Below are 12,118 nucleotides of genomic sequence, written 5' to 3' on the forward strand. Positions count from 1 at the left end.
TGAAGTAGGGCGGTAAGAGCGATGGCTTTCAATAATAATAATAATGATAATAATAATAATAATAATAATAATAATAATAATAATAATAATAATAATAATAATAACAAGAAGAACGGGAAAATAATAGCAACGCTATATTAAGAAAAAGAAGAAAAAGAAGAATTAAACCTACAACAATACTAAAACTAACTACATTAACAATAATAATAATAATAATAATAATAATAATAATAATAATAATAATAATAATAATAATAATAATAATAATAATATCACTCAAGACCAAATCAGTTTGTGTACGTATGTGCCGAAAATGTTAACATTGTTGCTTTTGTGTAGCACTCCTGGATTATGATTGAGTGAGAAAATTAAAATCTGGAGAGACATTTTGTCACTTTAACTCCTGGTCACAACCATGTGGCAAATCTAAATTGCATAACTGTGCGAACACACACACACAAACAAAACACACACACACACACACACACATATATATATATATATATATATATATATATATCACTTAAAAACAATTGTAACCCAGTGTATGAATAACAAGAAACATGCAGGAACAGAAAAATTGGGAGGCCCGATCTCTTATATATAGGCCAAATGATCTTCGGAGAAGGTGAAATGCAACAAAAGAACATAGCCATGGCATGGATTGATTACAGGATTCCATACGATTATTAATCAGCGACTAAACTGAAAGCTAGAATACAACGCAAATAAATTTAATAGTAAATAATGGTAAGCGGTTATTTCGATAAAGCAAAGTCAAATAGTTATCAAGAAAGATACACAGTACTGGAAATATACTCAGTTGATTTAAAACCCTATTAGATCTATCATATAAGATCATGCATGGATTTAATCAGATTGGTTGGGATCTAAGTGTAGATCTTTTTATATTTCACTACAATAGACCAAGTCTTGTCTGAACAGACCCTGATCACATAAACAGCTAGAGTTGTGTTGATGACGCATAGTAGTATTTCATTCCTCTGCTTATATATATTTTTTTATTTTATCAACAATCATCATCATCGCTGCTGTGCTGTATGTTGCTTTTTGTGATTTTAATCGTGCTAAAAAAAATAAGTTATTAAAATAACATCATAAATTTATTTAGGGTTTAAAAAGTTGTGAGGGTCATAGTTAAGTAATACTTTGTGGGTTTTCACCATCTTTTATAGCAGATGAAAGTATCTGTTCTTTATATGACTACTTTTTCGTGGTTCAGAGAAAGAGTTTATCAGCTTATCTGGTACCTGTCACTGTCCACTTTTCTTCTATAATGCAACTCTAGTATTTGACTTCAAATGGAAATTTTCGATTTTTTACACTATCTTACCTCATCTGGAAAATTCCGTTTGTAATCTACGCGCCCACACTAAGTTTTGATTCATTTAAACTAAGACTTTGTTTCTTTTTTTTTTCTTAGGTAGTGATTTCAAATTGACGATCAGACCCCAAATTGTTAACATTGTCGCTTTCGTGTAGGATTTTGTATTATGATTGAGAGAACTCAAATCTGAAAAGACATTTTCTCACTTACACTACTGGTTACAAATCATGTGACAAATCTAAATTGCATATCTGAGCGAACACACACACATATATACACACATACGCATCTATCTATATATCAATCTATCTATCAATCTATCTATCTATCTCTCTATATATATATGTATTACTTACTAAACAATTGTAACTCAGTGCCTGAATAACAAAAAGAATGCAAAAACAAAAAATGCAACCATAGAACATAGCCATGGCATGGATTGATTAAAAGAATGTGACAAATCTAAATTGCATAACTGAGCGAACACACACATATACACACAATACGCATATATATATATATATATATATATATATATATATCACTTACTAAACAATTGTAACTTAATGCCTGAATAACAAAAAGTATGCAAACACAGAAAATGCAACCAAAGAACATAGCCATGGCATGGATTGATTAAAAGAATCCATAGGATTGTTAATTGGGGAGTAAAACTTAAATATGGAATACAACGCAAGTAAATTTGCTAGTAACTAATGGTAAGTAGTTATTTCAATAACGCAAAGTCAGAAAACGGAAACAGTGCTGGAAATATAGTGAGACTTGATGTCGACCAGAACCCAGCACGTGTCACCGGGTATTATAAAAGAGTAATCTCAAATGATAACCTGTACAGATATTAATAATAGAAAACTATACCAGAATAAATCTAGAAAAGCTGACTTCATCATCCAAAGTAAAAAATATGGAGAGCAAGATAACGTGAAGTTAAATACCAGAAAAAAAAAAATGAAAAAAAAATATACAAAATGAGAAACTCCCTCTCGCTTGCTTATGAGACAAAACTATAAACATTTATTTTCTTCTCCCTCTCGCTCGTTCGCTTTGTACATTTGTTCAAGTAATTAATTATATTTTTCTCAAACAGTAATTTAATCAATCTTTATTTAAACATGCGCAATCTATTACGATCGTCGCCGCCATAATAAATAAAGATTACGCCATCATCATCTACTTGATTCTCTCTCTGTAGATGTTTTCCCATTTTAAAACTGTTACTCGTTTTCTATATTTTATGTCAAAACAATCAAAAACATATCTTTGAGTTTGTCCTCGCATTTTTATGCCTAATGGAGTTTTCATCTGTCTTTTATAACTTTGAAACAGCATGTACTTCATTCTATCCTCAGGAAGTTAGAATAAAATTTTCGTCGATCTGTGATGCTTAAGTTTTAAAATATATTTCCGTGCGTCTATCATGCGTCAGTCTCTAATAGTATTTACGTCAGTATTTCTTACTTAAGTATAAAATAACATATTTTATTATATGTATGTTTGTCACGTTTCAAGTTTAAAATATCATTTTCTTATGTTTTAAAATATATTTGCGTTGTTTTACTTTTGCTTAGGTTTTGAATAGCAGAAATAGCATTTTCTTTTATCTGTCATGCTTATGTATATGAGCAAATAATACAAATTACAAGAAAAGGTCACCTGAACAGCTAAAAAAGATAATTACAAACTGCGACACAAAACAACGCAACCAGAACAAACTACACCAAATCCTGATAGAGAAGACAGTAAAACAGTAAATATAGATTTTGTAGACACGATGACCGGGCGCTCATATGCATAATAACTGAACACATCAAACTATAATAAAGGGATATAAAATATAATATACACAATTGGGATACTATGCAAACGTCTGCAGTTTGGAGGTTGAAAATCTGAGGCACTAATACAATTTTAGATTAATGTTATTTGTATAATTGAATAACGCAAGGGGGATAATTGGTCATATTTTCTTTAATTAAAGGATGTAAGGGGGATAATAAGTCTAACTTAATTTATTACCGAATAATAATAAAAAAATTGTAATTTATTTTTACTAATAAGTAATTTTTAATGATTTAAGGTGGTTTATATTTATTAAATTTAAACCAACGTTTATGACTGCATGTGAGGATTAGTTCCTGTCTTGAATTTAATAGGGTGGTTGCATTTTTTATATCTTCATATTTCAAAATTTGTAGGGTCTCTTTTGTACATAGTGCACAGAATTAATCTCCTGGTTTATATGGTTTGCAAGATTCAATTACTCGCCATTTCAAGGTGAAAGAAATATTTCTATTTTTGAGTTGCCAAATATAGTTGGATAGAGTAGTTTGGTTTGACAGAGAGTTATTTTTAAACCAAACTACTAATACAATAGAAAACGAGCAGAACCACAAAAGTGCAGAAATATCAATATAATGAGACTGGACGTGATAAACAAAAACAAGAAATCATGTTATAAACAGCAACAATATTATAAACAAGGGATCGCACGGATGGCGGAGGAACAAATAAGCTCACACATGAAATTTACCAGAAAAAAAAAAGAAAGGAGTATTGAAAAAAAAAAAATTATACTAGCAGTAGAAAGATCAGTGTCGAAAACAAAAGAAAATGAAAAACAAGGGATACCCCCTGTAAGCAACGCTGCGCGCGTACTAATGTGGCAAGTGTTGTGAGATCCCCAACCACACCTCTCCTGAATCGGTACTGTTTGAGTCTAGTGGCAAGGAAAAGTCGAGGACGACTGGAAACAATGCCGAGATAAGCGGAGAGTACATACAGCACCTGAAAATCCCAAACGGTCACCCATCTGGTACTGGCCAGGCTCATCGTTGCTTGACTTCGGTGATCTAAGGAGACCCCGTACGTCAAACAGGATTATGCCGGATATAAATAACATGAAAAATAGATTATAAAAAATTACCATTTTACACCCCCCATCGACCCCACCACCATCACCACCACAGATGTGGGGGTGATTAAAGTGTTTTTGTGAAACGAATTCGATTCACAAGTGTCACACCGATGTTAACCAATTAGAGAAACTAGAATACAAAACGCGATTGACCCTGTACAATAACGTTATAGAAAACCTAAAAAATAACAGAAAATCTTCGAGTGCTGAAACCGTACAAAATAAAGAAAAAAGCATCAACCACGGGTAAGTTAAACACATACAAAGAGATTGCATGTTTAACAAGCACAGTGTATTAAGAGGTAGTGAATACTCTATCATCTTCCTCTAAAGAAAAAAGAATAGTGTTCAATCCGAGACTCCAGCCGTATAAAATAGTTGAAAAGGGAGAAACATTATCCAGTGCTCTATTGTAAAACGAAAGCTGGACTATCCCACTCATATTCCATTCATGGCCACACACACACACACACACACACACACACACACACACACACACACACACACACACACACTCAAACACACACACACACACATATATATATATATATATATATATATATATATATATATATATATATATATATATATATATATATATATATAGTCATCCACATACAGTAATGTTCTAGCAAATATTATTAAATGCAACGGAGACACGTTGCTTTATGATTTCTTTTTCTTTTTAAATTTTCGATTTTTCGTATAATTCTTTTTTGTCTCCAAATCAAAAATGTTAATAAAAATTCCATAGTTGTTGCTGTCACGAACGCTTTCGATTCGTTCACGAGTCATCATCAGATGTTGAAGTTCGAAGGAGCGAAAATGAGAATTAAAAGTGAAAACTAAAATATACAGTAAACGGCGATAACTTAAAATATATAGAGTCGATGTTAAAAATGTCTATGAAAAATAAAGGTCGATTTAAAATTCGAGTATTAAAATCAGCAAGTTCGTGGAAACCGTAAACAAAGTCCGTCCAATACGAACTACGCAAGACATTTAAGAACGTTACTGCTTTTCTCGAATGCAATATCATTTATAGTGGGTTGAAGGGTTCTAATATATGACGCTTCAAGAATTTTTAATTTTTTAATATTATTTGTGATACAAACAGATCATACGGAAAATCAAAAAATTAAAAACAAGAATCATAAAGAAACATGTGCCCGTTGCGTTTAATAATATTTGCTTTAATGTATATATATATATATATATATATATATATAAATATATATATATATATATATATAACTCAAATGACCTTCTAATGGGTGTTGGGTTACAACACCTGGTTTAAAACTTCCGGTTGTGCATGCGTACATCAACAAATAATCAACACGACAATAAAAGGTATTGTTTTACTGTGTACGTTTTCAACATCCCAACTGTTTTTTTCGCGTTTTAATTATTCAAATAAACAATTCTTAATACTTTCTGGATTTTTTTACATCGTTCATTCTGTATTACGTTTAAGTTATTTTAACGCAATTGTCTTACAAATAAATTTATTTGACAACCAAAAGAAAAAGAGCATTTTACACCGGCGATTTACCCACCGCCCTCCTTTTTTTTAAATGTATTCTCCATTTTTTAATACATCTTTCTTAAAAAACATTCATAAATTTTCTTCTACATTACCAGCATAAATAAATAACCCCGAAAATATGTTTTTTTTTATTTGCATTAAAAATAAATAATCAACGCGACAATAAAATGTATTGTTTCACTGCGTACGTTTTCCAGATCCGAATTATTTTTTTTCGCGCCTCAATTAAAAGATATATCAAAATTTGAATTTAACTTTAAGTATTATGGTATCTGTTCAGTGCACATTTACCTATAAGTATGGCACACCACTTATAATTCACTTATAATTTGTAAGTTTTTTTTCCAAAATAAACATATATAAGCAGAACGACTCGTAGAAATATGTCTATATTCTTTTTTCAATTTAATATACTTTCACAGAAATGTTTCCGTTATGTCACAAAAAAACTATTTTGTTTACGTCACAAGTGTCACACTCATACATTAATTTCATAGCTAATATTACGTGGAAATATTTTTTTTCAATTTTATTTCATATTCCGTTTATACTAACCTTTAAATTATGATGCTAAATGTACAGAACATATACTAACAAATTCATTCGGGCAAGACAAAAAAAAATAGAAAAAAATACTGCGGAATAGAAGATTAAATAAAAAGTAATAACAATTTCTTTCCTTATTTTCGGATTTTATAGTAAAATACATTTTTTTAATAGCCTGATAGTTGCTATTTCTTCTGAGGAGTAAAGATTCAGAGATTTATACAGTAATTAAATGAAAGATTTTGAGCTACGAAACAGTTATTGTCAAGACTTGTTACTGCCTACTTACTTAAAGGAATAAATGGTAAGAAGGTAAATATCATATAATTTTAAATATAGACTTTTGTCATTTATACATATGTATATACATATATATATATACATATATATTTGATAATTAATATATATATATATATATATATATATATATATATATATATATATATATATATATATATATATATATATATATATATATATATATATATACACACACACACACACACGCAGGCACACACACACGGCATAATCACGTTGACACACCGGTTCCCGTCAGATCACCGTAGTTAAGCAACAATGAGCCTGGCTAATACCAGATGGGTGACCATTTGGGAATTCTAGGCGCTGTATGTGCTTTCCGCTTATCTCGGCATTGTTTCCAGTCGTCCTGAACGTCCGTTTGCCACTGGTATTCAACAATGTTGACTCAGGAGAGGTGTGGTTGAGATTGCGCAACTCTTGCCGCAAAAATTTCACGCGCAGGCACCCTTACTGTGGGTATCCATAGTCTGTCAAAACTGAAGGAAGCCATATATATATATTATATGACTATGGATACCCACAGTAAGGGTCTTGTATCGCGGGGTTCGAATCGTTCGACTGGTAGTAATCGGGACACCCTGCACTGAAGAATCCCGAAAGGATGAAACACTAGTGTCTGTAGGTATTTAATTATTATAGTAAAAAAAATAATTATATATATATATATATATATATATATATACATACATATATATATATATATATATACTTGTTTATTGTTATATAAACATGCTCACATCCCGCTGCTACAAATAGCCACATGTTTCAATCAAACAACAGATATCATCAGGCAGCGACTTTATTCATTGAACTTTTGAATAGTCAAGTCGCTGCCTGATGATATCTGTTGTTTGATTGAAACAAGTGGCTATTTGTAGCAGCCGGATGTGAGCATGTTTATATAACAATAAACAAGTATTATCAGCTCTTTTTATTGAGCACTATCTAACAACCTCGTTGAATTCATTAGTCCATTACTTTTGAATATAAAAAAACCCCGAGTATATATATATATATATAAAGTTTTGGCACGATTAATCGAAATCGGAAAAAATCGGAAGATTTGAGTGTATCAGATCGGTATCGGAATCGGAAAATTTTGTACCGATTTTCCGATGACAAATCGATTCTTTTACTTGTGTTATTTATTGGATTTTGTTTAAAGAAAAATCTTCCATTGCTGATAATAATGATAAAATAATAAGCATTTATTGATTTTTAACACTCAGGGACGCTAAAATCGATAGATCATCCTCCGCAAGTGTATTTTTTACGGTTATGGAAAATATCTGCACATTCAACATATGTGTTTCTACGGTAATCGGGGAAAAAATACAGCTATATAGTTAAATATTTAAAGATTCTAAAAGAATCAGCACCGGAATAGACAATTGTATTGGAATCTGGAATTTAGTGTAGAATCGCTCATTGTATAGGAGTCGAGAAAAATATGGGAATTGTCCTATCATTAATATATATATATATATATATATATATATATATATATATATATATATATATATATATATATATAGTAATTTATAAAATATATATGGCGATTAAGCTACACTGAATATTCGGCGTTTCATTCACTATAGGATTCGTCAGGCTTATGTGCATAAGCCTGACGAATCCTATAGTGAATGAAACGCGGAATATTCAGTGTAGCTTAATCGCCATATATATTTTATAAATTACTAACTAGCTCTACCTACGTATTGAACACTTTTGAAGTAAATACTTAAATTTTACGCATAAATCTATACTTTCGTATATTAATTTTATGTGAGTAAATGAAGTAGGTATATATACATATATATATATGTCTGTGTGTGTGTGTGTTTGTGGGTGTATTGTTTATATATACATGTATATATGTATATATGTGTATGTATAGATAGATAGAGAGAGAGAGAGAAAGAGTGAGAGAGAGATAAAAATAAAAAGGAACAAACCGAGGTATGTGTTCATTAACGTTTCGTCTTTATTTCGAGACTTCCTCTGGAGGAAATAAAGACGACATGTTGATGTACATATAACTCAGTTTGTTCCTTTTTGTTTTGTATTTCTCTATTTTATCGGAATACTATTTCCATTGTTCTCATAATATATATATATACATATATATACATATATATATGTATATATATATATATATATATATTATTAGTAGTATACAGAGCAATATAAAGATGTTGGCCTGATGAGGTGATATTCCCTGGCAGGGTAGTAACTGAAACATGCTTGCATATGTGTAGCCATTAGTTATCACATCCGAAATATTTGTGTGTGTATATATATATATATATATATATATATATGTACATATATACATATATATATATATTCGTAGTTGAAACGTTTTATTGAATAGAGCCATCTTAATAAACACCATTTTCTTTTTCTATTCATTCCCATTTTTTCGTACCGATTTGTCGTCTGATTTGTATATTTGTAACCCTCTTTCGAATCATACTACACCTCGACCGCCGCCATGTTTGATGCTCGCCTCGACTCCGCCGCGATGGCAATTCTTTGATTAAATAAAAACCTCGTCTGATTCTTTTCGAAAATCAAACTCTCAAAGGACGGGATCCGGATGTCGATACTTTTAGCGAGTACTGCGCATGTGCGGTAGATTATATTACGAAATAACTCAGAGGAAAGTTTCAAAGTAATCACTTTAATCAAATGAACAGACGCCAAAAGAATCGATTGTCTTTTGCATGCCCAGGCCATTTTGAACAATATATATATATATATATATATATATATATATATATATATATATATATAAGACTATTAAACTGAAGAAGAGAAATAGCGAACAACTGTGTTCACAAGATAGTATTTACTCTAGGATAGCGATACAAAATAGTTTTAAAACTAAGAAAAACAATAGAAAATAAAAAATAAATGAATAAATAAAATGAACATGAATATACATAAACTACCACGCATATATGTATGTGTATATATATGTATATATATATGTGTGTGTGTGTATATGTGTGTATGTATATATGTACATATATATATGATGATTGCAACGTCTTGTCAGACGAGTGTCACTCCCTCAGACATTTAAAATCCATGAGCCCAAATGTCTGAGGGAGTATCTATACAAATATGATGTTAAAGAGTCTTAGCTTTGTACGACAGCTAAGTCTCTCTCTCGGTTCAAAATGTTGAGATCCAGCAACAAGCAAGAGCAAGATAGCCAGCAACAAATTAAACTGCAGACCAGCTTAATGCGGGTACTGGTCTCCCGCTTTATGGTTTTTTAAATCAGAGATTTGCTTCTCCTAGAAAGGTTGCCTTCACCACGGCTTACGGGAGCCCTCTCCACCCCAATACACATATACACACACAAATATACACGGTGCTAGTTGGCCCTTGACCCAGAAAAAGAGTTCATTCGCCCTATATACATACATAAACTAACATAAAAAAAACTAACCTAGATTTAAAACAGGCGAAGAAACTAGATATCCAGGCTAAATAGAGCACACACAAAGAAACAAGTCAACCAAATGTCAAATAGGCCTTTATTCGGTAAAGGCATGTTCATTGGCTGATAGGAAGGGCGCGGTTGATACTAGAAAGCTGATTGGCTAACTAAAATCTTAATAGAAGATGCTTATATAAAAACGACATGCAGCCACAAAATTCGCACATAAGCCTGAAGAGTCCTAAACTGGCCGAAACGCGGAATATTCAGAGTAGCTTAATCGCCATATATGTTTTATAACTTACTAACTAGCTCTACCTACGTATTGAGCACAGTTGAAGTAAATACTTAAAGTTTACGCATAAATTTATACTTTCGTATATTAATTTTATGTGAGTAAATGAAGTAGTTTTATAATACGTGCAAGAACGAGGCTAAAATGCAAAGACATCTACTTGCATTATTTAAAAAGAATGTTTTTTGCAAGGACGTCTATGACAGGATCAGACCCTCTGGGTCACAATGTCCCAGAATGTATGGTCTTCCCAAAATCAATAAGCAAGGTGTTCCACTGAGACCTATTTTATCAATGCTTGGTTCGGCACAACATTCTTTGGCTCAGTGGCTTGTGGAAATTCTGCAACCTGTGCGCGAGTTATATACCACGCACTGCATCCCAGATTCTTTTCGGTTCGTTGATTGTGTACGTGGGTTGGATTCAAGTGCAGAGACATCTTTTATGTGCTCATTTGATGTCTCTAGTCTCTTTACCAACATACCATAGGATGATACTATACGTATATATACCGACGCGCTCTATGATGGTCAACCGACTGCTCCACGGTTTTCTGAAGAGATTCTTATTGAACTCATTTTAATGTGCACTAAATCCGTGGAGTTTAGTTTTTGTGATATTATGTACAGTCAGGTCGACGGGGTTTCAATGGGGAGTCCGTTCGCCCCAACTTTAGCTGATATTTTCGTCGGGTACCATGAATCCGTTACGTTCAATTCTACAACAAACCCACTGCATATTTCAGATATGTTGACGAAACTTTTGCTATTTTTCCATCGCAAGGTGAAGCGTCGATATTTTTAAATAGGTTGAATTCTTTGCATGGGGCTCTTAAGTTCACTATGGAAAGTGAGAAGGACAATTCGCTTCCCTTTTTGGATGTTCTTGCCGAACGTTCAAGGTGGGGGGGACTTTCTCACTACAATTTATAGAAAGCCGACATTTACTGGCCTATATGTGAACTGACTGTCTTTTGTACCAAAATCGCATAAGGTCGGCTTAATTAATACTTTGGTACATAGAGCCCTCATGATTTGTTCGCCTAGCAGATTAGATGCCGAACTCGATAAGATCAGGGAAATATTCATCAATAATGGTTATGCTGTTGACCTTATTGATGATTGTATTTTCAAAAAGGTTGCGGATTTTAAATCCCTAGAAAGTTTGGACCCTTGAAATGCCCGGTTTATTTAAAATTACCGTGGATTAGGGAAAAGAGTAATAGACTTTCTAAACAGATTCGCAGAAGTATTTACGACTGCTTTTATTCTGTGTCCTTGCATTTGGTATATACTACGAGACCTGCTTTTCCGTCTTTTCGCAAGGATAGTTTGCCTTACATCCAAAATAGCAATATTGTATATCAATTTAAATGCCAGTGCGATGCTGGTTATGTTGGGCGAACATCCTTGCATCTTTTGAATCGTATAAACCAGCATGTTCCATCGAAGATCAGACAAGGGAGGATGGGGTCTGATGGTCTCCCTCCTTCTGCAGCCTTGGACTCTGCTATTGGCCAGCATTTGGTTGACAACCCGTGCTGTGCCGATATATATAAAATAGAATGGTTCGAGGTACTACATAGAGCGGACTCCAGAAACCATTTAAAGATTTTGGAATGTGTCTCTATCGCGGTGCGTCAACCTTCTTTGTGTCGGCAAAAGGAAACATCA

General features: G+C 32.4%; 1 pseudogene; it reads left to right on the top strand.

Annotated features, from left to right (window-relative positions):
* The first annotated feature begins 6,894 nt into the window (after positions 1–6,894).
* On the top strand, positions 6,895–7,011 carry LOC145265774 (5S ribosomal RNA; annotated as a pseudogene).
* Positions 7,012–12,118: the final 5,107 nt, after the last annotated feature.

Source organism: Euprymna scolopes, chromosome 40 (genome assembly GCF_053919585.1).
Source record: "Euprymna scolopes isolate OS-2025 chromosome 40, ASM5391958v1, whole genome shotgun sequence".
NCBI classification, from domain to species: domain Eukaryota; kingdom Metazoa; phylum Mollusca; class Cephalopoda; order Sepiida; family Sepiolidae; genus Euprymna; species Euprymna scolopes.